The sequence below is a fragment of the Pristiophorus japonicus genome, unplaced genomic scaffold (genome assembly GCF_044704955.1).
Source record: "Pristiophorus japonicus isolate sPriJap1 unplaced genomic scaffold, sPriJap1.hap1 HAP1_SCAFFOLD_313, whole genome shotgun sequence".
Classification (NCBI taxonomy): domain Eukaryota; kingdom Metazoa; phylum Chordata; class Chondrichthyes; family Pristiophoridae; genus Pristiophorus; species Pristiophorus japonicus.
In genome coordinates, this window is record NW_027252922.1 from 429,586 (window position 1) to 450,922 (window position 21,337).

At 46.0% G+C, this 21,337-nt stretch overlaps 1 protein-coding gene and 2 pseudogenes across 1 annotated transcript in view; 1 reads left to right on the forward strand and 2 right to left on the reverse strand.

Annotated features, from left to right (window-relative positions):
• LOC139249438 (zinc finger protein 271-like) overlaps positions 1 to 21,337 on the reverse strand; it is a 210,979-nt gene that overhangs the window by 140,266 nt on the left and 49,376 nt on the right. The window lies entirely within an intron of this gene.
• LOC139249436 (gastrula zinc finger protein XlCGF7.1-like) lies at positions 3,664 to 12,187 on the forward strand (annotated as a pseudogene).
• Positions 20,248 to 21,337, reverse strand: part of LOC139249437 (zinc finger protein 16-like) — a 30,503-nt pseudogene continuing 29,413 nt past the window's right edge.

Sequence of the window (21,337 nt, forward strand, 5' to 3'; positions counted from 1 at the left end):
CAGCTGTTTCCAAAGGCCACAAGGAAAGTAGTGTTGTGAATAAAATATTTCACAGGTAAGACAGCTTCCAGTATAAGGAATGCAATGGAAATAAAGACACTGTAATTACATCTGAAGGAGAAACTTACATTTCCAATGTTCCTGACAAATATCTCAAACCACTTCTCACAATGTATTACTTCCCATACCCTCTGCATAAAGTAGTTGGGAGTGATTTACGTTTCACTATTGTCCGGATTTACACCGTAAACGGAGCAGTAATGAGACAAAGATCACCCGCAGTGGTTCCCACTAAGGGACGCCGGGAAATTATGCCACAGCCGCGAAATAGGAATCCAGCGTTCCGCACTAAACATGGGGGAAGCCGCATTAGTTTATGCAAACCGGATCCCAGAATGTACATGGGACCCCCGTGCAATCTTGGTCTTCCATTGGTCGGTGCGTGAGCTGTGCAAGTCCCGCCCAGTGGAACAGTCTGTAGAATGGCCCAACCTGTGGTCCTTAAAAGGACTGCTGGAAGCCCCCAGAGGGAATGATGCAAGGAATTAGTTCCGTCCGGTGTCCTGGACAATATTTATTCCATCAACCAACATCATGAAAACTGGTTATCTGGTCATTATCACTTTGCTGCTAGTGGGAGCTTGCTGTGCACAAATTGGTTGTGGTGTTCCTTAAATTACAACAGTGACTACACTAAAAACTCTTCATTGTCTGTAAAGATCTTCGGGACGTCCCGAGGTCGTGAAAGGTCGGATATAAAAACAGGTTCTTTCTATTTATTCTCTGTGTAACAGTTTCTCTGTGGCTGGGAGGTGTAGGAATTGTCCTGCCCGCTGCTGGCTGCTCCTTGACTTTGCCCCTCTGCTCCACAACCCCTCCCCCACCATCCTATCTCCTTCCCCCCCTTCCCCACCATCCTATCTCCTTCCCTCTCCCCCCGCTATATTTTCCCGCCACTCTGAGTTCGAGACTATCGCTACTTTGTTGTCGACTCTGACTGTGTTAAACCTCTGGATGTTTATCTTCTCTCTGTGGCTAAGGATCTTGAATACTTCAGTAAGATCATCCCAAGCCCTCCCTTATCCAATGCAAAGACTCCTGACTTCCAGACTAGACACGGACATCAGCGATCTTTTAATCCAGGGTCTGGAAGCCGGTTTAGGCCTTACTCATCTGGATTGAGAAATGCGAGAGAACCGGGTGGGCAAGTATAAGTGCTGGAGCGGTGGGCCTGGTACATCGTGGCCCCCAGCCTGCGAGAGAACTTGCAGGTCGGCAAGTATAAGAGCTGGACCACTCCAACCTCCAGCGTGAGCTGCTCCAAGTATGCAATGATTTTGAGATGGGCGACTGGGTGATGTCATCAAAATCCTGGTTGCCGTTTTGGCGCGTGGGCAGGAACATTTGCAGGACCCATGTACAGAGGGGTGGGAAGGTCGGGGCGGATGAGTAGTGAGTGTTTGTGGCGAGATGCGGTGAACGTTTATGGCGGAGGAGCGGCGAGAGATCGTGGCGGAGGTGCGACAGATGAGGGTACGGGGCCCAGTGGTAGCACGGGTCAGCCCACACTGCGATATGTGCGCGCACCAGGTCCGTGCAGCAGAGCAGAGCAGGTCTCCAGTCCTGGTTAATCCTTGCCTCTGGATAAAGGCCTGGCTCTGTCAAGCCTGTGTGGTGGCTGATGTGCAACGGTCACCACACGGTTTTTTTTAAAATCCAGGCACAGGTATCTTCCACCCACTCAATTGGAGTTCAGGACTGGAACATCGGGTCCTTTATCGAAACACCTGTGAACTCGTGGAAGCAAGTCATCCTCGTTCAAGCGACCACCTTTGATATAAAGCAGGAAAAGGAATATAGGAGATTTACTGGGGTTAATGTCGTCGATCATGTCTCTCCACATTGTGTATTGTAAAGTGCCATTGAACTTTCTGATAGGCAGGGTGTCATCTGCTACTGACAGCTTGAGATAGTCCTCACTAATCCTGTAAATATTACACAGTTGATGTTATAAATTGACCATAAACACTTTACCAAACTGCAGAGTTTCAGTAAAGAACATGTCCTACCTACTCTTCCGACAAGCTTCCTCCTGAAATAAATAAAACACAAACAGTGAGGAGGTTAGTAAAAGACTTCAGGAGGTCATCGACAGGCTGGTGAAATGAGCAGATACAGGGTGGATAAAATTTAAAACAGACGTGTGAAGTGATGCATTTTGGAAGAAAGAATGAGGAGAGGCAATATAAACTAAATGGTACAATTTTAAATGGGGTGCAGGAACAGAGACCTGGGGGTCACATACACAAATCTTGAAGGAGCGTAGGGATTGGTTTTAACAGTGAATCTCAAATGTACAGCACGGCAGGAGGCCATTCAGCCCATCGTGTCCTTGCCGGCCGACAAAGCGCTATCCAGCCTAATCCCACGCTCCAGCTCTTGGTACATAGGTTTAAAGGCTACGCCGCTTCAAATACATATTCAAGTATTTTTAAATGTGATGAGAGTTTCTGCCTCTACCACCGTTTCAGGCAGTGAGTTCCAGATCCCCACCACCCTCTGGGTGAAGCATTTCCCACTCAAATCCTCTCTAAACCTGCTAGGAATTGATTTAAATCTACGCCCCCTGATTGTTGACCCCTCTAAGGGAAATAGGCCCTTCATATTCACTCTATCTAGACCCTTCATAATTCGATACACCTCAATATGGTCTCCATCAGTCTCCTCTGTTCCAAAGTAAACAACCCCCAGCCGATTGAATCTTTTGTCATAGCTAAAATTCTCCAGTCCAGGCAACATCCTCGTAAATCTCCTCTGCACCCTCTCTAGTGCAGTCACATCTTTCCTGTAATGTGGTGACCAGAACTGTACGCAGTACTCCAGCTGTGGCATAACTCGTGCTTTATGCAGTTCAAGCGTAATCTCCCTGCTCTTGTATTCAATGCCTCAGTGAATGAAGGCAAGTATTCCATATGCCTTCTTAACAACCTTATCTACCTGTCCTGCTATCTTTGGGGATCTGTGGACATGCATTCCAAGGTCCCTCTGTTGGGTCTCTGTTGGCTCAGAGACATGGACCATGTACAGTCGACACCTCAAGTCGCTGGAGAAATACCACCAACGATGCCTCCGCAAGATCCTACAAATTCCCTGGTAGGACAGGCACACCAACATCAGTGTCCTCGTCCAGGCCAGCAGTGAAGCACTGACCACACTTGATCAGCTCCGCTAAGTAGGCCACATTGTCTGCATGCCAGACACGAGACTCCGAAAGCAAGTGCTCTACTTGGAACTCCTTCATGGCAAATGAGCCAAAGGTGGACGGAGGAAATGCTACAAGGACACCCTCAAAGCCTCCCTGATAAAGTGCAACATCCCCACTGACACTTGGGAGTCCCTGGCCAAAGACCGCCCTAAGTGGAGGAAATGCATCTGGGAGGGCGCGGAGTGCCTTAAGTCTCATTGCCGATTACATGCAGAAGACAAGCGCAGGCAGCGGAAAGAACATGCAGCAAACCTGTCGCACCCTCCCTTACCCTTAACGACTGTGACAGGGACTGTGGTTCTCGTATTGGACTATTCAGCCACCTAAGGACTCATTCTAAGAGTGGAAGCAAGTCTTCCTCGATTCCGAGGGACTGCCAATGTTGATGATGTTCCACAATGACTTGTGATGATCAGGAATGCATGAATGACAGCGTGGAGCAAGCAGATTCCATAGTAATTTTAAAAAGGGAATTGGAAATACACTTGAAAAGGAAATAAATGCAAGGCTGTGGGGAAAGAGGAGTGGGACTAATTGGAAAGCTCTTTCAAAGAGCCGCACAGACACAATGGGCCATTTGTGTTGTGGGATTCTATAATTGTAAGTAGTTGAACATTCCGATTCGTGTGTCAGATACTGGAACTATACATCAGTGCCACTCACACACACACAGTGACTGTCACACCCACCGTACCAGACACACCCACACACTCACAACATGGAACTGTAACTGGATTGCAATGTGAGTTCCGGCAGATATTATTCAATGGGGCAGCACACAAATAATTATAAGCAAAGTACTATGATCACTCTGTGCTCGGACTCGGTGTCGGGGGGGGCTCGGACTCTGCGGTTTGTATTTTATTTATTTCCCCGCCCGCGCTTCACTCCGTTATTTATTTTTAAAAACCCTCATAAAATTCACTTTCCGCCGGTGATCCGGGCTCTCGGGTGGTGTTTGTACCGAGCATGCGCGGCACGGGCCGGGCGCTTGTGTGTGTGTTGTGTTGTCGCGGGTGCAGGGGGCGCTTGCGCGGTGTCAGCCACAACTCAGCGCGGGGGCCGGAGCGCTTTGTGTAGCGCGGGGGTTTGTGGGTACCGTAGCTACCATTACTGTTCGTCATTTCAACCAATCTGTGCGGCAGCTGGGCCTGAAACTCAGCTTCACTACCCCAGTGCTGGGAAAGGGCGACAAGAGACAACATTTTTTAAGTTTCTGGTGATGGGTTGTTTGGCTATTTCCAAACCCCCCCCGAAAAAAAATTAATCTGTTTTAAAATAAAAATAGAGCAACTTTTGAGAAAGCAACATGATATTGGGTGGGAGGATAGAAACAGTCAAGAAAGCCCTCTGGTTTCTTGAGCATCTCTTTGTCCCAACACACTATTCACCAGCTGAGAGGATATAGATATGATTCAGTTGGTGGGTCCCACAGGCTAGCTTTCGTTCAAATATTGGAATATGTGTTGGTCTTTTCCTCTTTCCTCCCCTCCTGTGTGTGTTCGAGCCAGCCGTGGCTCAGTGGGTAGCACTCTCACACCTGAGTCAGAAGGTTGTGGGTTGAAGTCACACTCCAGAGACTTGAACACAAAATCTAGGCTGACACTCTAGTGCAGTGCTGAGGGAGTGCTGCTCTGTCGGATGTGCCGTCTTTCGGATGAGACGTTAAACCAAGGTCCTTTCTGCTCTCTCAGGTGGACGTAAAAAATTCCATGACACAATTTTGAAGATGAGCAGGGGAGTTATCCCTGGTTCCCTGGCCAATATTCATCGCTCAATCAACATCATTAAAACAGATTATCTGGTCATTCTTATATTGTAGATATTGGCTGCCGCATTTCCCACTTTATATCAGTGACTGCACTTGAAAATTGGGTGCAAGCACTTTGGAACGTCCAGTGATCATGAAAGGCGCTATATAAATGCAAGTCTGTCTGTCTCAATCGATGTTTAAAGAGGCCATTAATGGCCCTTTAGAATCATAGAATCGTTACAGCACAGAAGAAGGTCATTCAGCCCGTCGAGCCCGTGCCGACTCTCAGCTCAGCCCACTCCCCTGCCCTTTCCCTGTAGCCCATATCTTTCCCACTATTTGGTGGTCTATAGAATATACCTAGTAGTATAATGGATGAGGTAGAAAGAATGAGGAGAGGACATATAAACTAAATGGTACAATCCTGAAAGGGGTGCACGAAGAGAGAGACCTGGGAGTAAATGTGCATAAATCGTTAATGGTGGCAAAGCAGTTTGAGAAAGCAATTAAAAAGGCTTACAAGATCCTGAACATGAGTGTGGAAATTATGATGAACCTGTATAAAACACTGGTTCGGCCCCCAACTGGAGTTTTGTGTCCAATTCTGGGCACCACACTTTAGGAAGGCTGTGAAGGCCTTAGACAAGGTCCAGAAAAGATTTATGAGAATGATTCCAGGAATGAGGGCCTTCAGTTACATGGATAGACTGGAGAAGCTGGGATTGTTCTCATTGAAGCTGAGACGATGGAGAGGAGATTTGATCGAGGTTTTCAAAATCATGAGGGGTCTGGACATGTAGCTAGAGGGAAACTGTTCCCATTGGCAGAAGGGTCGAGAACCAGAAGACATATAGAGTAAGGTGATTAACAAAAGAACCAAAGGTGACCTAAGAAAAAACTTTTTTTATGCAGCGAGTGGTTCAGATCGGGAATGCAGAGCCTGAAAGGGTGGTGGAGGCAGACTCAATCTTATCTTTCAAAAGGGAGTTGGATAAATATCTGATGGAAAATAATTTACAGGCGGGGAAGAGGGACTAATTGAGAGTCGGCATAGGCTCGACGGGCCGAATGGCCTTCTTTGTGCTGTAACCATTCTATGGTTCTAATTTGTTGTTTCTCTGCTAGTCACTGGGACCCTGACGCCCAAGAGATGTCAGGGCACATGAGATTGGGCGAGGAGAACATAAGAAATTGGAGCAGGAGAGGCCATTTGGCCCCTCGAGCCTGCTCTGCCTTTCAGTAAGATCATGGCTGGTCTTCTACCTCAACTCCACTTTCCTCCACTATCCCCATATCCATTGATTCACTTAATATCCAAAAATCTATTGATCTCTGTCTTCAATATACTCAACAACTGAGGTTCCAAAGCTCTCTGGGGTAGAGAATTCCAAAGATTCAACACCCTCTGAGTGAAGAAATTTCTCCTCATCTCAGTCCTAAATGGCTGACCCTTTATTCTGAGACTGTGACCTCTGGTTCTCGACTCCCCAGCCAGGGGAAACATCCTCCCTGCATCTACCCGATCAAGCCCTGTAAGAATATAAGCCGAGGCTACTCAATCTCTCCTCATAGGTAAATTCCCCTATCCCATGAATCAGTCTGGCGAGTCTTCAGGTAGATTTATAATGGGGAACAAGGAAATGGCAGACCAATTGAACAAATATTTTGGTTCTGTTTCATGAAAGAAGACACATATGAGCATATAACCTTCCGGAAACACTAGGGAACCGAGGGTCTAGTGAGAAGGAAGAACTGAAGGAAATCCATATTAGTCAGGAAATTGTGTTAGGGAAATTGATGCGATTGAAGGCTGATAAATCCCCAGAGCCTGATAGTCTGCATCCCAGAGTACTTAAGGAAGTGGCCCTAGAAATAGCGGATGCATTGGTGATCATTTTCCAACAGTCTATCGACTCTGGATCAGTTCCTATGGACTGGAGGGTAGCTAATGTAAGACAACTTTTTTAAAAAGGAGGGAGAGAGAAAACGGGGAATTATACAGCGGTTAGCCTGACATCAGTAGTGGGGAAAATATTGGAATCAATTATCAAAGATGAAATAGCAGCGCATTTGGAAAGCATTGACAGGATTGGTTCAAGTCAGCATGGATTTATGAAAGGGAAATCATGCTTGACAAATCTTCTAGAATTTTTTGAGGATGTAACTACTAGAGTGGACAAGGGAGAACCAGTGGATGTGGTATATTTGGACTTTCAAAAGACTTTTGACAAGGTCCCACACAAGAGATTAGTGTGCAAAATTAAAGCACATGGTATTGGGGGTAATGTATTGACGTGGATAGAGAACTGGTTGGCAGAAAGGAAGCAGAGAGTAGGGATAAATGGGTCCTTCTCATAATGGCAGGCAGTGACTAGTGGGGTGCCACAGGGCTCAGTGCTGGGACCCCAGCTATTTACAATATACATGAATGATTTATATGAAGGAATTGAGTGTAATATCTCCAAGTTTACAGATGACACTAAGCTGGGTGGCGATGTGAGCTGTGAGGATGATGCTACGAGGCTGCAGGGTAACTTGGACAGGTTAGGTGAGTGGCCAAATGCATGGCAGATGCAGTATAATGTGGATAAATGTGAGGTTATCCACTTTGGTGGCAAAAACATGAAGGCAGAATATTATCTGAATGGCGGCAGATTAGGAAAATGGGAGGTACAACGAGACCTGGGTGTCATGGTACATTAGTCACTGAAAGTTGGCATGCAGGTACAGCAGGTGGAGACGAAGGCAAATGACATATTGGCCTTCATAGCTAGGGTATTTGAGTATAGGAGCAGGGAGGTCTTAATGCAGTTGTACAGGGCCTTGGTGATGCCTCACCTGGAATATTGTGTTCAGTTTTTTGTCCTCCTAATCTGAGCAAGGACGTTCTTGCTATTGAGGGAGTGCAGCGAAGGTTCACCAGATTGATTCCTGGGATGGCGGGACTGACATATGAGGAGAGACTGGATCGACTGGGCCTGCATTCACTGGAGTTTAGAAGAATGAGAGGGAATCGCACAGAAACATATAAAATTCTGACAGGACTGGACAGGTTAGATGCAGGAAGAATGTTTCCAATGTTGGGAAGTCCAGAACCAGGGGACACAGTCGAAGGATAAGGGGTAAGCCAATTAGGAACGAGATGAGGAGAAACTTCTTCACTCAGAGAGTGTTAACCTCTGGAATTCTCTACTGCAGAGAGTTGTTGATGCCAGTTCGTTAGATATATTCAAGAGGAAGTTAGATATGGCCCTGATGGCTAAAGGGATCAAGGGATTTGGAGAGAAAGCAGAAAAGGGGTACTGAGGTGAATGATCAGCCATGATCTTATTGAATGGCGGTGCATTCCTAGTTTCTATGTTTCTATGCTTCATTATATTCCCTCTATGGCAAGTGTATCCTTCCTTAGGTAAGGAGACCAAAATTGTACACAATACTCCAGGTGCGGTCTTACCCAGGGCCCGATATAATTGCATTCGGATGGCTTTACTCTTGTACTCAAATCCTCTTGTATTAAAGGCCAACATATCATTTGCTTTTCTAATAGCTTGCTGTGCCTTCATGTTAGGTAGGTTTTAAAGAACACTTAATAGGTGGAAAGTGAAGTTAAATGGAGAGGTGAAACGATTTAAGTAGGGAATTCCAGAGCTTAGGACTGAGGCAGCTGAAGGCGCGATCGTCAATGGTGGAGCAATTAAAATCGGTGATGGTCAAAAGGCCAGAATAGGTGGAGTATTGAAATCTGGGGGATTATAGGGCAGGAGGAGATTCCAAAGCTTTGGAGGAGCAAGCCCATGGAGGGATTTGAAAACAAGGATGAGAAGTTTGAAATTGATGTGTTGCTTAACTGAGAGCCAATGTAGGTCAGAAAGCACAGGAGTGATGGGAGAACGGGACTTGGTGAGAGTTAGGACCACGGGCAACCGAATTTTGAATGGCCTCAACTTTATAGAGGGTAGAACTAGGTAGGCCAGCCAGGAGTGCATCGGAATAGTCAAGTCTAAAGGTGATGGATGAGGCTTTCGGCAGCAGATAAGTTGAGTTAGGGCAGAGACGGGCGATATTATGAAGGGCGGTATTCGTGATAGAACGGATATGAGACGGGAAGCACAATTTGTGATCAAATATCACACCAAGGTTGTGAACAGACTTGGTCAGCCTCAGACAGTTGCCAGCAAGATAGATCAAATCAGTGGAAAGGGCCGAAGGTTGTGGCATGAATCAAAGACAATGGCTTCAGTCTTCCCGATATTTAATTGGAGGAAATTTCTACCCATCCAGTGCTGGATGTTGGTCAAGCAGTCCGATATTCTACATAGTACATATTCACGTAGCAGAATGGATGGAAAGATTGCTACAAAACAGAAATCAGAGTGTAGAAGTTTAAGGACGTTTCTCAGACTGGTGGAAAGTGAGAAGTGGTGTCCCACAGGGATCTGTGCTGCTGGGACCAGTGCTGTTTACCATGGTTTAGACTCAGAACATCGAGTATGGTGTCAGAATTTGAAGATGACACCAAATTGGATGGTATTACTAATAGTGTTGGGAATGCACCAAAATACAGGAAGACATAAACAGGCTTCCAAAGTGGGCAGAGGAATGGGGAATGCAATTCAACATTGTGAAATGTGAGCTGGTTCATTTTGGTAGAAGGAATAAGGAGACCACTTATTCCTTAGAAGGGAAGAAATTAAATGAACGAGAGGTATAAAAAGACCTGGGAAAAAAGACACAAAAAATTAGCAACACAATTTGGACAGGCCATAAACAGTGCAAAGAAAATACTGGGCTAATTTCTAGAACAGAATACAAATACAAAAGCAGAGAGGTAACATTTACTCTATATTGAACGTTGGTTAGACGCAGTTAGAGCACTGTGAGTAGTTCTGGGCTTCACACTATAAAAGGATATTGATGCACTGGAGAAAATGCTGAAAAGTTTTCCAAGAATGTTACCAGAATTGAGAGGATGCAACTCGCAGGCAAGATTGAGCGGGCTGGGGCTTGGGCTTTCTCTGGAAAAGGGGAGACTAAGAAAAGGCCAGAAAGATATGAAGGAGTTTGATAGGGTAGATGTGGATCAACTGTTTCCACTTATGGCTGAGTCAGAACAAGGAGATAGAAACATAAGATAGTCACTGACAGATCAAATAAAGAATTAGGAGCAATTTATTTACTCAGAGGGTGGTGAGAATGTGGAACTTGTTGCCACAAGAAGTGGTTGAAGCAGATAGCATTTAAGGGGAGGCTTGATGTATCCATGCGGGAGAAGGGAATAGAGGGATATGGGGACAGGATGGGATAAGATCATGAGAGTGAGAAGAGGTTCGTATGGAGTATAAACACTGGCACAGACCAGTTGGGCTGAATGACCTGTTTCTATGCTGTAAATTCTATATCTGTATGGCAGCGGTGGTTTAATTCTCGGGTCTACGGGACCCTGGGGTGGATGAATGCTCAGAACTATGTGGCCCTTGCCCATGAGGTGGTTTAATGCTTGGGCTGATTGGCCCTCCCCAGTCTGGCTCAGCAATTAGGATTTTCAATGGAGGAATTGTTACCTAGAATCCCCCGCACGGTAGAAAGTGCCCTATCAATGACAACGGCAGGACTGGGCTGTATCTGAGCATGTGCAGTGCCAGTGGTGGAGATGGTCTCGGGCGGAAGAGACGGTTCCCCGATGTGGTAGGAGCTTGTGGGTGCAGGGGAGTAATTGGACCCCTGGGTGGGCTGAGCAGCTTCATAAACTCTCGGTAAAGGCCTCAGGTCCTGAATAAAAGCCCACTGGTCCCGAGTTTGCAACGGAGTGATAGGCCCCGTCGCTCCAGGTAACTGGCCGCCATGTTGGACAGGGAGGGATCATGGCTCCTGCGTGGCCACCTTGCTCGTGACTTTCTCCCCGGAGACAGACCCAGGCTACAGTGCATGCGCGGCCATCTTGGTACAGGAGCGGAGGGTGGGCGGGGCTTCAGGGTCCCAGTGACCAGGAGAGAAAATCATTGCCTCATTGATTTTATTCTCACTCTGCACGCAGCGGGTGTAGAACTGAACCCAACCTGAGCAAAGGGAGGGAGAAAACTGGGGATGGAGGAATGAAATGATGGAGATGTTATGATTGGGTTTGGATTTCAGCACGAGCAGGGAGGGAGAGTGAGTGGGACAGGGATTTACAGCTTTGGGGGAACAAGAGAGGAAAGTATATTCCTCTAGGATTAGGAATCCTAGATTGGACTAGGATTGCCTGTCAATTTCTATCCTGTGCTGACCTTTGTAAACTCTTTTTATAAGGTATTAGAAGGGCAGGATTTACAGACGGGAAACGTGAACCAAACATCACATCAAGATCTGACAGAGTCACGCGATTCATCAGGACCTGTCTATCTGCGGCCTTTCAAAGTAGGAGAAATGTTTATCTGTTCTGTCTGTGGGAATAGATTTCAAACATCAGTGTGACTGGAAAAGCACCGAGACACACACACCCGAGTGATAGTGTTCCAGTGCAATGACTGTGTAAAGAGCTTTAATCAGTTACACAGCCTGAGAAACATCGCACCATTCACAGTGGGGAGAAACTGTACACGTGCTATGTGTGTGGTCGAGGCTTCAACTGATCGTTGAAGCCTCGACCACAAGGACACCCGCACCATGGAGAAACCATGGGAATGCGGAGACTGTGGGAAGGGATTCAATTACCCATCTGAGCTGGAAACTCATCGACGCAGTCACACCGGGGAGAGGCCATTCACCTGCCCAGTGTGTAGGAATGGATTCACTCAGTCACCCACCGTGCTGAGACACCAGCAAGTTCACACTGGGGAGAGGCCATTCACCTGCTCAATTTGTGGGAAAGGATTCACTCAGTTATCCAACCTACTGACACACCAGAGAGTTCACACTGGGGAGAGGCCGTTCATCTGCTCTGTGTGTGGGAAGGGATTCATTCGGTCATCCAACCTGCTGAGACACCAGCGAGTTCACAAGTGATTGCAGGGTTTGGATTCTGCTGTTGTTGCTGCTGTTATTCACATCCTAATGAACTGTGTTCATTCTGTTAGTTGGCGTTTGTTTCTGCTGATGTTAATAACCCTTCAACTAGGCTGGAGTTTAGTAGTTTGATACTTCAAATAACACTGTTGATATTTGATGTCCCCAAGATAAGAGGAGACTAATTGATGTCCTGTTTCTGATCAGGGCACAGGAGCAGTGAGAGATCGGGGCTCAGCAGCGAGGTTTCGGGGCCCAGGAGAGGCGAGGGCCCAGGGGCAGCACGGGCCAGCCCACACTGCGATCCGTGGATAGTCGGAGCATGCGTGCACACTAGGTCCGTGCAGCAGAACTTGGTCTCCAGTCATCTTGGTTAACCCTTGCCACTGGATCAAGACCTAGCTCTGTAAAGCTCGTGGTTGGCTAGTGTGCAACGGCCACCTGACATTAAAATAATCCATGCACAGGCATCTTCCACCCTTCAGTATGTAGTTCGGCACCTCGAATGTCAGGTCCTTCATTGAAACACCTGTGAACATCCCTTTTAGGTGTGGAAGTGGGACATCCTCGATACGAGGGACGGCCTAATACTATACCACCATTTTTGAGCCTTTTCTCCTTTCTGACTCTAGATTAGTTCAGTTCTCAGACCTTTGGTTATTCAGGGACAAATCCCAGCTCCCCATACCTTCCAGAGTGCCTCTCCTAGCCTTGGTATCCAGGGAAGGTATCAGTAACACGCCCGGGATCACTAAACACAAAACCCAGTCTGTTAATCACTTTCAGCTACTGGACTTAGTATGTGCCCCACAGCATCTCTCTCACCTTCGATGTGTGAATGGAGCATCATGCCTGCAAACCTGGGTTCAATTTAAATTTGAATCCACTCCAAGTGTATTTAAAAAAAAAATACATACAAGTATACAGATCACATCAAATAATTGGCAACGGTTTAGAGTCAACAAGATGAACATGTAGCCACACCAAGGCCCAATAAACCAGCTCTGTATTCACAGGAGAAAGTCTGTTATCTAATTCCTCGAGTGACAGAGAAAGATCGGGACCCTAAGAACATCTAGAATCTGTTGTAAATATGTTTCAAATCCTCACTGGTACGACCTGTCTATTTCTTTTCAATTGAAGTGAATGGAAGATGAGGAGGGGTTGGAGAGTTAGGGTGGTGGGGGGGCTTGGAGAGTAGGGGTGAAGGGGTGGTTGGAGAGGAGTTGTAATGGAGGAAATGCAGCAGCCAGTTTGTGCACAGCCAGATCCCACAAACAGCAATGTAATGATGACAAGATAATCCGTTCTCAGTGATGTTAGTTGAGGGATACACGTTGTGCAGGACACCGTGGAGAACTCGGCCTGTTCTTCCTCAGAATTGTGGCCATGGGATTTTTTATGTCCAACTTAGGGACGAGACAGGACATCGGTTCAATGTCTGATCTGAAAGACGGCACCTCTGACCGTGCAGCACTCCCTCTGTACTGGCACCTAGAAACTCGGCCTAGATTATGTGCTCGGGTTTCTGGATTGGGATTTGAACCCCGACCCTCCTGACTCAGGGCCGAGAGTGCTACCACTGAGTCAAGGCTGACATGTTCTGTTCCCTGTTCCCATTACACTAGACCGTGCCTGTGTTATTACACTAACCCCACCCATTCATACTGCAGTGGGCCTTCACTCTGTTGTTAGACATTCGGCAAAGTATTTGCTACAACAACAAAACAACCAGAACTTACATTAATATAGCGCCTTTAACTCAGTGAAACTTCTCACAGTGCTTAACAAGATCGATATCAATAAAAAACTATTTTTGACATAGAGCCACAGAGAAAGATATCAGGACAGATTCCCAAAAGGTTGATTGAAGAGGTATATTTTAAAAAGAATCTTGAAAGAGGAGGTAGAGGTTTCGGGGAATTCCAAAACTTGGAGCCTCGGCAGCTGAAGGCACGGCCACCAATGGTGGAGCGATTAAAATCGGGGATGTTCAAGAGGACAGATTTGGAGGAGCGCATGGAACTCAGAGGTTTGTGGGGCTGGAGGAGATTACAGAGATAGGGAGGGGCGAGGCCATGGAGAGTTTTGAAACCAAGGATGAGAATTTTTAAATTGAGGCGTTGCTTAAGTGGGAGCCAATGTAGGTCAGTGAGCACAGGGATGATGGGTGAATAAGGTTATAGCAATAGGCCCTGACTTGCACACACTATTAGATGAGACCCAATCTTTGTTTTGTTGCACTAGATACTGGCTGTGTGACCATCACACTAGATCCAGCATTGTGTTCAGTATAACACTTGAGTCTGCCTCTGTTATTATTGGATCAAACACTGTCTTTGTTACTCTCACAGTGGGCCATGCATTTGCTGTTATTACTCTGGACCCTGTCTTCACTCTTATTGTATGGGCCCCTGTCTCTGGAATTGTTACACTAGACCCGGCCTCTGCTATGATTGGAAAATAACCTGCCCCTGTTATTCCAGTTCTAGTGCACACCTCTATTATTATAACTATAGATCTTGTCTCTGTTGTATTCAATAGAGTATGTTTCTGATATTGTTAAAGTAGACCCGGCTTCTGTTAGTGTGACACTATCACCTCTTTCAGTTATTTTTGCAAAAAAACTTTAAATTATTAAAGACTTGTTTCTAGTGTAAAACTAGGTCTTGTCTCGGTTATTAATGCACTACACCCTGTCTCTGTTTATATTACACTAGGCCCTGTCTGTGTTTATATTACACGAGACCTTGTCTCTGTTTATATTACACTAGACCCTGTCTCTGTTTATATTACACTAGACCCTGTCTCAGTTTATTGAACCTCAACCATGTTTTAGTTACTGCGGCACTAAACAACATCCACAAATATTGGAAGTGGTTGGGGAGGAAACAGTGAAAGTAACAGTCAGAAAACTGGAGACAGAAATAGACCAAATTTTGCTGGATAATTGCAAGTCATTTCATTCCTTCCCAAACGAAGGACACAACCAGTGAGAGAATGAGAGATTTATTAACCTCACGGCAGGTATAGGTACAGTTTCACATTTACCATCACTGGCACCAATCATCACACACTGGGGGTAAATCTCAGGAGCTTGTGTGTGATGGTGAGGTGATCACTGGACAATAAAGCTCAGAGACTGGTGGAGGGCTGCTCATTATCCTCAGTGTGATTTAATCCCCTTTCCCACTGAATACTGCGGACAGACATGGTCACCTTGGTAACAGAATGGTCAGTGTGACATCACTTTCTCAACAAGACTACACAAGACAATGGGTTATCAATAAATGTTGAAGGTATTAAATATTCTGCAATTACATTTTACATAAAATGGAAATAAAATGCTGGAAAATAATTGGTGAAGATGATAATTTATCTCTGTGGAATTGACTAGCAAACATTACGAATGATGTGTTTTGCTTACACAGACACACACACACAAATATATATATATAGCAAAGACTGTGTGTGCTCTTTTCAGGTGTTCTGCTACACCCGATGTTATTAATTTATGTGGACTTTAGGACCCTGCGGCAGCCCATCCGGCGGCACTTGCTGAGACAGAATATAAAGAGACCGCGCCCTGTTCCTCCTCCCACTGCCTGGGGGAATGGGCAGATATTTAAAGGGACAGGAACTCCCCTTTCTCTGCCTATTTATAGTTAAAGGAACAGTCCAATTTATCTTGCGGTGTTGGAGGACTTCACTAACAGAGCTCCCATTAACAGTCGCTCCCTTCTGTACTGTGCAGTGATTGTAAAGCTGTCTATTTCAGTGACTCGGGCCTTTCTAAAATGTCTCACTGTTTTTGATGATCCATTTAACTTCCTTGCAGAATTTGGAAAGATTTCAGAATTGTGCAGTGTGACAAAGGTTTCGGTTAAAGGTGGAGTCAAGTTTGTTTCAAAATATTCTGTTCTAACCCTCCCCGAACCCCCAAATTTTAGAACACTGCAATACTGACTGGGAAGGTCCCAAGTTCGATCCTAGATCTGGGCTGTGAGTTGATCTCAGCCAAGGCAGCAGTTCAGGGATTATAATTGTCCTCAGTACCACTGGGCTAAATATGGAGTAAAAATCAGCCAGTGTCCCTGCTCTTCATACCGATCCAGTGACCTCAAATGGGAAGTGTGTGGATGTCATTTGAGGACAGGATTTGAGGCTGTGATGCCTACCACAGTGGAAATCCTGCCGGCACTCACTGATTTGACTGACGGTGAGGCACTAGAGGTTAGCTAATGTCTGTGGAATTGCACCACCCCACACACACACACACACATTACACCCCCAATCCACACCCACACACACACACTCCCCACACCCACACAAACCCCCCACACACCCACTCACACAAACACCCCCCACACGCACACACCCCCCACACACACTTTCACACACATGCATACACACACCCACCCACACAGATGCACCCCCCACATGCCACCCCCCACACACAGACACATACCCGCACACACATCCACACACACAGCCCCCCCACACACACTCCCCCACATCCTCTCCACACACACACCCCCCAAACCCCCCCCCACACACACACCCACCCACCCACACTCTCACATGCACACACACCCACACACCCCGCCCCACCACATACACATCCACACACACAGCCCCACCCCCCCACACACACCCCCCTCCACACACACACCCATCCCCACACAGATGCACCCCCCACATGCAACCCCCCAACACACATAACCCCCCCCACATACACCCACACACACACATCCACACACACACCTTCACACACATGCATACACACACACAACCACACCCCCCCCCGCACACACCCCACCACACACACACCGACCCACCCCCCACACACACACAGCCCTCTCCACACACACAGATGCACCCCCCCACATACACAGACACCCACACACACAGATGCATCCCCACATACAACACCCCACACCCACACATACCCACTCCCACACACACAGCACCCACCCCCCCCACACACACTTACACCCCCACACACGTGGGGACAATGGGAATGGATGCTGTTGTACATGGTAAGTGGTTCAGTCGCTCATCTCACCAACTGACATTCGAGGAGTTAGATAACAGATTTTCTCCTGTGAATATAGAGCTGGTTTATTGGGCTGTGATGTGTTTACTTATTCACCTTGCTAACTCTAAATCTTTGCCAATTATTTGATGTGATTGGTTTACATGTAAGTATTTAAAAAAAAATGTTTTCTGAGTGGATTAAAATTTAAATTGAAACCAGGTTTGCAGGCGTGATGCTCCATTCACACATCAAAGGTGAGACAGGTGCCATGAGACACACGCTAAGTCCAGCATCTGAAGGGGCTGGGTTTTATGTTTAGTGATCCCGGGCATGTTACCGACACCTTCCCTGGATACCAAGGCGAGGAGAGGCACTCTGGAATGTATGGGAAACTGGGACTTGTCCCTGAGAGTAACCAAAGGTCTGAGAACTGAAATAATCCAGAGTTAGAAAAGAAAAAAGGCCCAAAATGGAACAGTCAGTAACAGGACATCAATTAGTCTCCACTTATTTTGGAGGTTTCAAATATCGACACACAGTGTTATTTGAAATATGAAAATATTAAACTCCAGCCCAGTTATAGGGGTTATTAACATCAGCAGAAACAAACACCAACTGACAGAATGAACACGATTCAGTCAGGATGTGATTAACAGCAGTAATAAGAATAGAGTCCAACCCCTGCAGTCACTTGTGAACTCGCTGCTGTCTCAGCAGGTCGGATGACGTAGTGAATCCCTTTTCACACTCAGAGCAGGTGAACGGCCTCTCCCCAGTGTGACTGTGACAATGCATTTCCAGTTTGCAAGGTTGGGATCAGTTCTGCACCCGCTGAGCGCAGAGTGACAATAAAATCAATGAGCTGCTAATTTCTTTGCTGGATAATTGGCCTTTTGTGCTGGCCCAATAGGGTGAACCCAGGCTGGTCCAATAGGGAGAGCCCGGACTGGCCCAATAGGGTGAGCCCGGACTGGCCCAATAGGGTGAACCCAGCCTGGCCCAATAGGGTGAGCTGGGCTGGCCCAGGGTCACAAGACAAAAGTTAGCACAACAAGGCTCCCTTTCAGGGGCCACTGACCTGAGCACAAATATGTGTCCAATCAAACTGACAGACATCCTGAAGCCCCGCCCACCCATTGTCCTTGCCATGTCGAAGCTCCGAGCAGAGCGCTTGCTTTGGGAGTCTCCTATTGGGCATATGGACAGCTGAATTTGTAGAGTACACTCCATAATCCCTCACGTTTAACAGTGTCAAAGGCCCTGGTCAGGTCAAAGAAGTTTGACCCAACCCCACAGTCACTGACACCAATCTCCTCCCATGTGATATAAATCGACACTTGTCACTGACACCAAGTGGACTGGGAAAATATGTTCAAGGGTAAGACTGTAGAAACAAAATGGCAAACATTTAAGGAGATATTACATAACTCTCAGCAAAGATTTATTCAAGTGAGAAATAAAGATGCTAAGAGAAGGATGAACCATCCCTGGCTAACTAAGGAAGTAAAGGATGGTGTCAAATTGAAAAAAGGCATACAATGTTGCAAAGGACAGTGGAAGGCCAGAGGATTGGGAAATTTTTAGAAACCAGCAAAGGACGACTAAAAAATGATAAAGACAGAGAAGATAGCAGATGAGAGCAAACTAACAAGAAATATAAAAACAAACAGTAAGAGCTTCTACAGGAATATAAAATGCAAACGAGTTGCTAAAATAAACATTGGTCCCTTAGAAGATGAGACTGGAGAATTAATAACGGGAAACACGGAAATGGCAGAGACTTTGAACAAATATTTTGTATCGGTCTTCACGGTAGAGGCTATTAAAAACATCCCAACAGTTGATAATCAAGGAGCTAATGCGGGGAAGGAGGTAACTTAAAACAGTCACTGTCACTAGAGATTAAGTACTAATCAAACAAATGGGACTAAAGATGGACAAGTCTCCTGGACATGATGACATGCATCCTAGGGTCTTTAAAGAACTGGCTGCAGAGATAGTGGATGCATCGGTTGTAATCTACCAAAATTCTCTGAATTCTGGAGAGATTCCAGCGGACTGGAAAACTGCAAATGTAACATCCCTAATTAAGAAACGAAGGAGACAGAAAGCAGGAAACTATAGACCAGTTAGCCTACCATCTGTCATTCGGAAAATACTGGAGTCCATCATTAAGGAAGTAGTAGCAGGACATTTAGCAAATTATATTGCAGTCAAGCAGAGTCAGCATGGTTTCATGAAAGAGAAATCATGTTTGACAAATTTCCTGGAATTATTTGAGGATGTAACAAGCAAAGTGGATAAAGGAGAACCAGTTGATGTCATATATTTGGATTTCCAGAAAGCATTCCATATGGTGCCACACAAAAGGTTACTTCACAAACTAAGAGTTCACGGGGTTGGGGGTAATATATCAGCATGGATAGAGGATTGGCAAACTAACAGAAAACTAACAGAGAGTCAGGATAAATGAATCATTTTCAGCTTGGCAAACTGTAACTAGTGGGGTGCCGCAGGGATCAGTGCTGGGGACTCAACTATTTACAACTAATATAAATAACTTGGCTGAAGGGGCTGAGTGTAACATAGTCAAATTTGCTGATGATACAAAGATAGGTTGTGAGGAGGACGCAAAGAATCTACAAGGTGACATAGATAGGCTCTGTGAGTGGGCAAAAATCTGGCAGATGGACTATAATGTGGTAAAATGTCAGGTTATCCCTGTTGGTAGAAAAAATAAAAAAGCAAATAATTATTTAAATGGGGACAATTACAAAATGCAGTAGTACAGAGGGATCTGGAGGTTCTTGTATATGAAACTCAAAAAGTTAGCATGCAGGTATAGCAAGTAATCAGGAAGGCAAATGGAATGCTGGCCTTTATTGCAAGTGGGGTGGAGTATAAAAGTAGGGAAGTCCTGCTACAACTGTACAGGGCGTTGGTAAGACCACACCTGGAGTACTGCGCACAGTTTTGGTCTGGACTTGTCTCTATTCCCGTGCCAAGGGGATTGCTACACCAGACGGGAGGGGCAACATTTAGGACCACTGATTCCCCACCAATTCCCATTCCCCTTCTTTCTGGTGGATAATGGAGGGGCCACTGTGTGTAATGTGCAAGTCAGTAAGAATTGTCAGCAAGCTCTTTTTAATTGGAGATTTTATTTAGTGGAAACTTTGACACACTATTGTAGATTTTGTACCAAAGATCAATTTAGAATTAAAGTAAAAGTTCATAATTTAATTGCAAACTAAATTTCTGTTGAGAGTTGCTGAATTAAGGGGAAAGCTAACACACAGCATTTCTTAAGTGGACACTGCAGCCCCAAGAACACAATCAGCAATATATCCAGAATATTAAAGTCCAGCTCAGTTATAGGGTTATTAACATCGGCAGAAATAAACCCCAAATGTCAGAATGAAACATAGAAACATAGAAAATAGGTGCAGGAGTAGGCCATTCGGTCCTTTTAGCCTGCACTGCCATTCAATGAGTTAATGGCTGAACATACAACTTCAGTACCCCATTCCTGCTTTCTCGCCATACCCCTTGATCCCCCTAGTAGTAAGGACTACATCTAACTCCTTTTTGAATATATTTAGTGAATTGGCCTCAACAACTTAATGATACATGAACATGGTTCAGTCGGGATGTGATGAAAAGCAGCAATAACAGCAGAATCCCACCCCTGTAGTCACTTGTGAAGTCGCTGGTGTCTCAGCAGGGTGGATGACTGAGTGAATCCCTTCCCACACACTGAGCAGGTGAATGGCCTCTCCCCAGTGTGAACTCGCTGGTGTGTCAGCAGTGTGGATGATTGAGTGAATCCGTTCCCACATTCAGAACAGGTGAACGGCCTCTCCCCAGTGTGAACTCGCTGGTGTCTCAGCAGGGTGGATGACTGAGTGAATCCTTTCCCACACTCTGAGCAGGCGAATGGCCTCTCCCCAGTGTGAACTCGCTGGTGTTTCAGTAGGTTGGATTGCTCAGTGAATCGCTTCCCACACTGAGAGCAGGTGAATGGTCTCTCCCCAGTGTGAACACGTTGGTGTTTCAGCAGGTCGGATGATGCAGTGAATCCCTTCCCACACTCAGAGCAGGTGAACGGCCTCTCCCCAGTGTGACAGCGTCGATGCATTTCCAGCTCAGATGGTGATCTGAATATCTTCCCACAGTCATCACATTTCCACGGTTTCTCCGTGGTGCAGGTATCCTTGTGACTATCCATGGTTGGACAATCAGTTGAAGCCTCGCCCACTCACACAACACATTTACAGTTTCTCTGTGCTTTGAATGG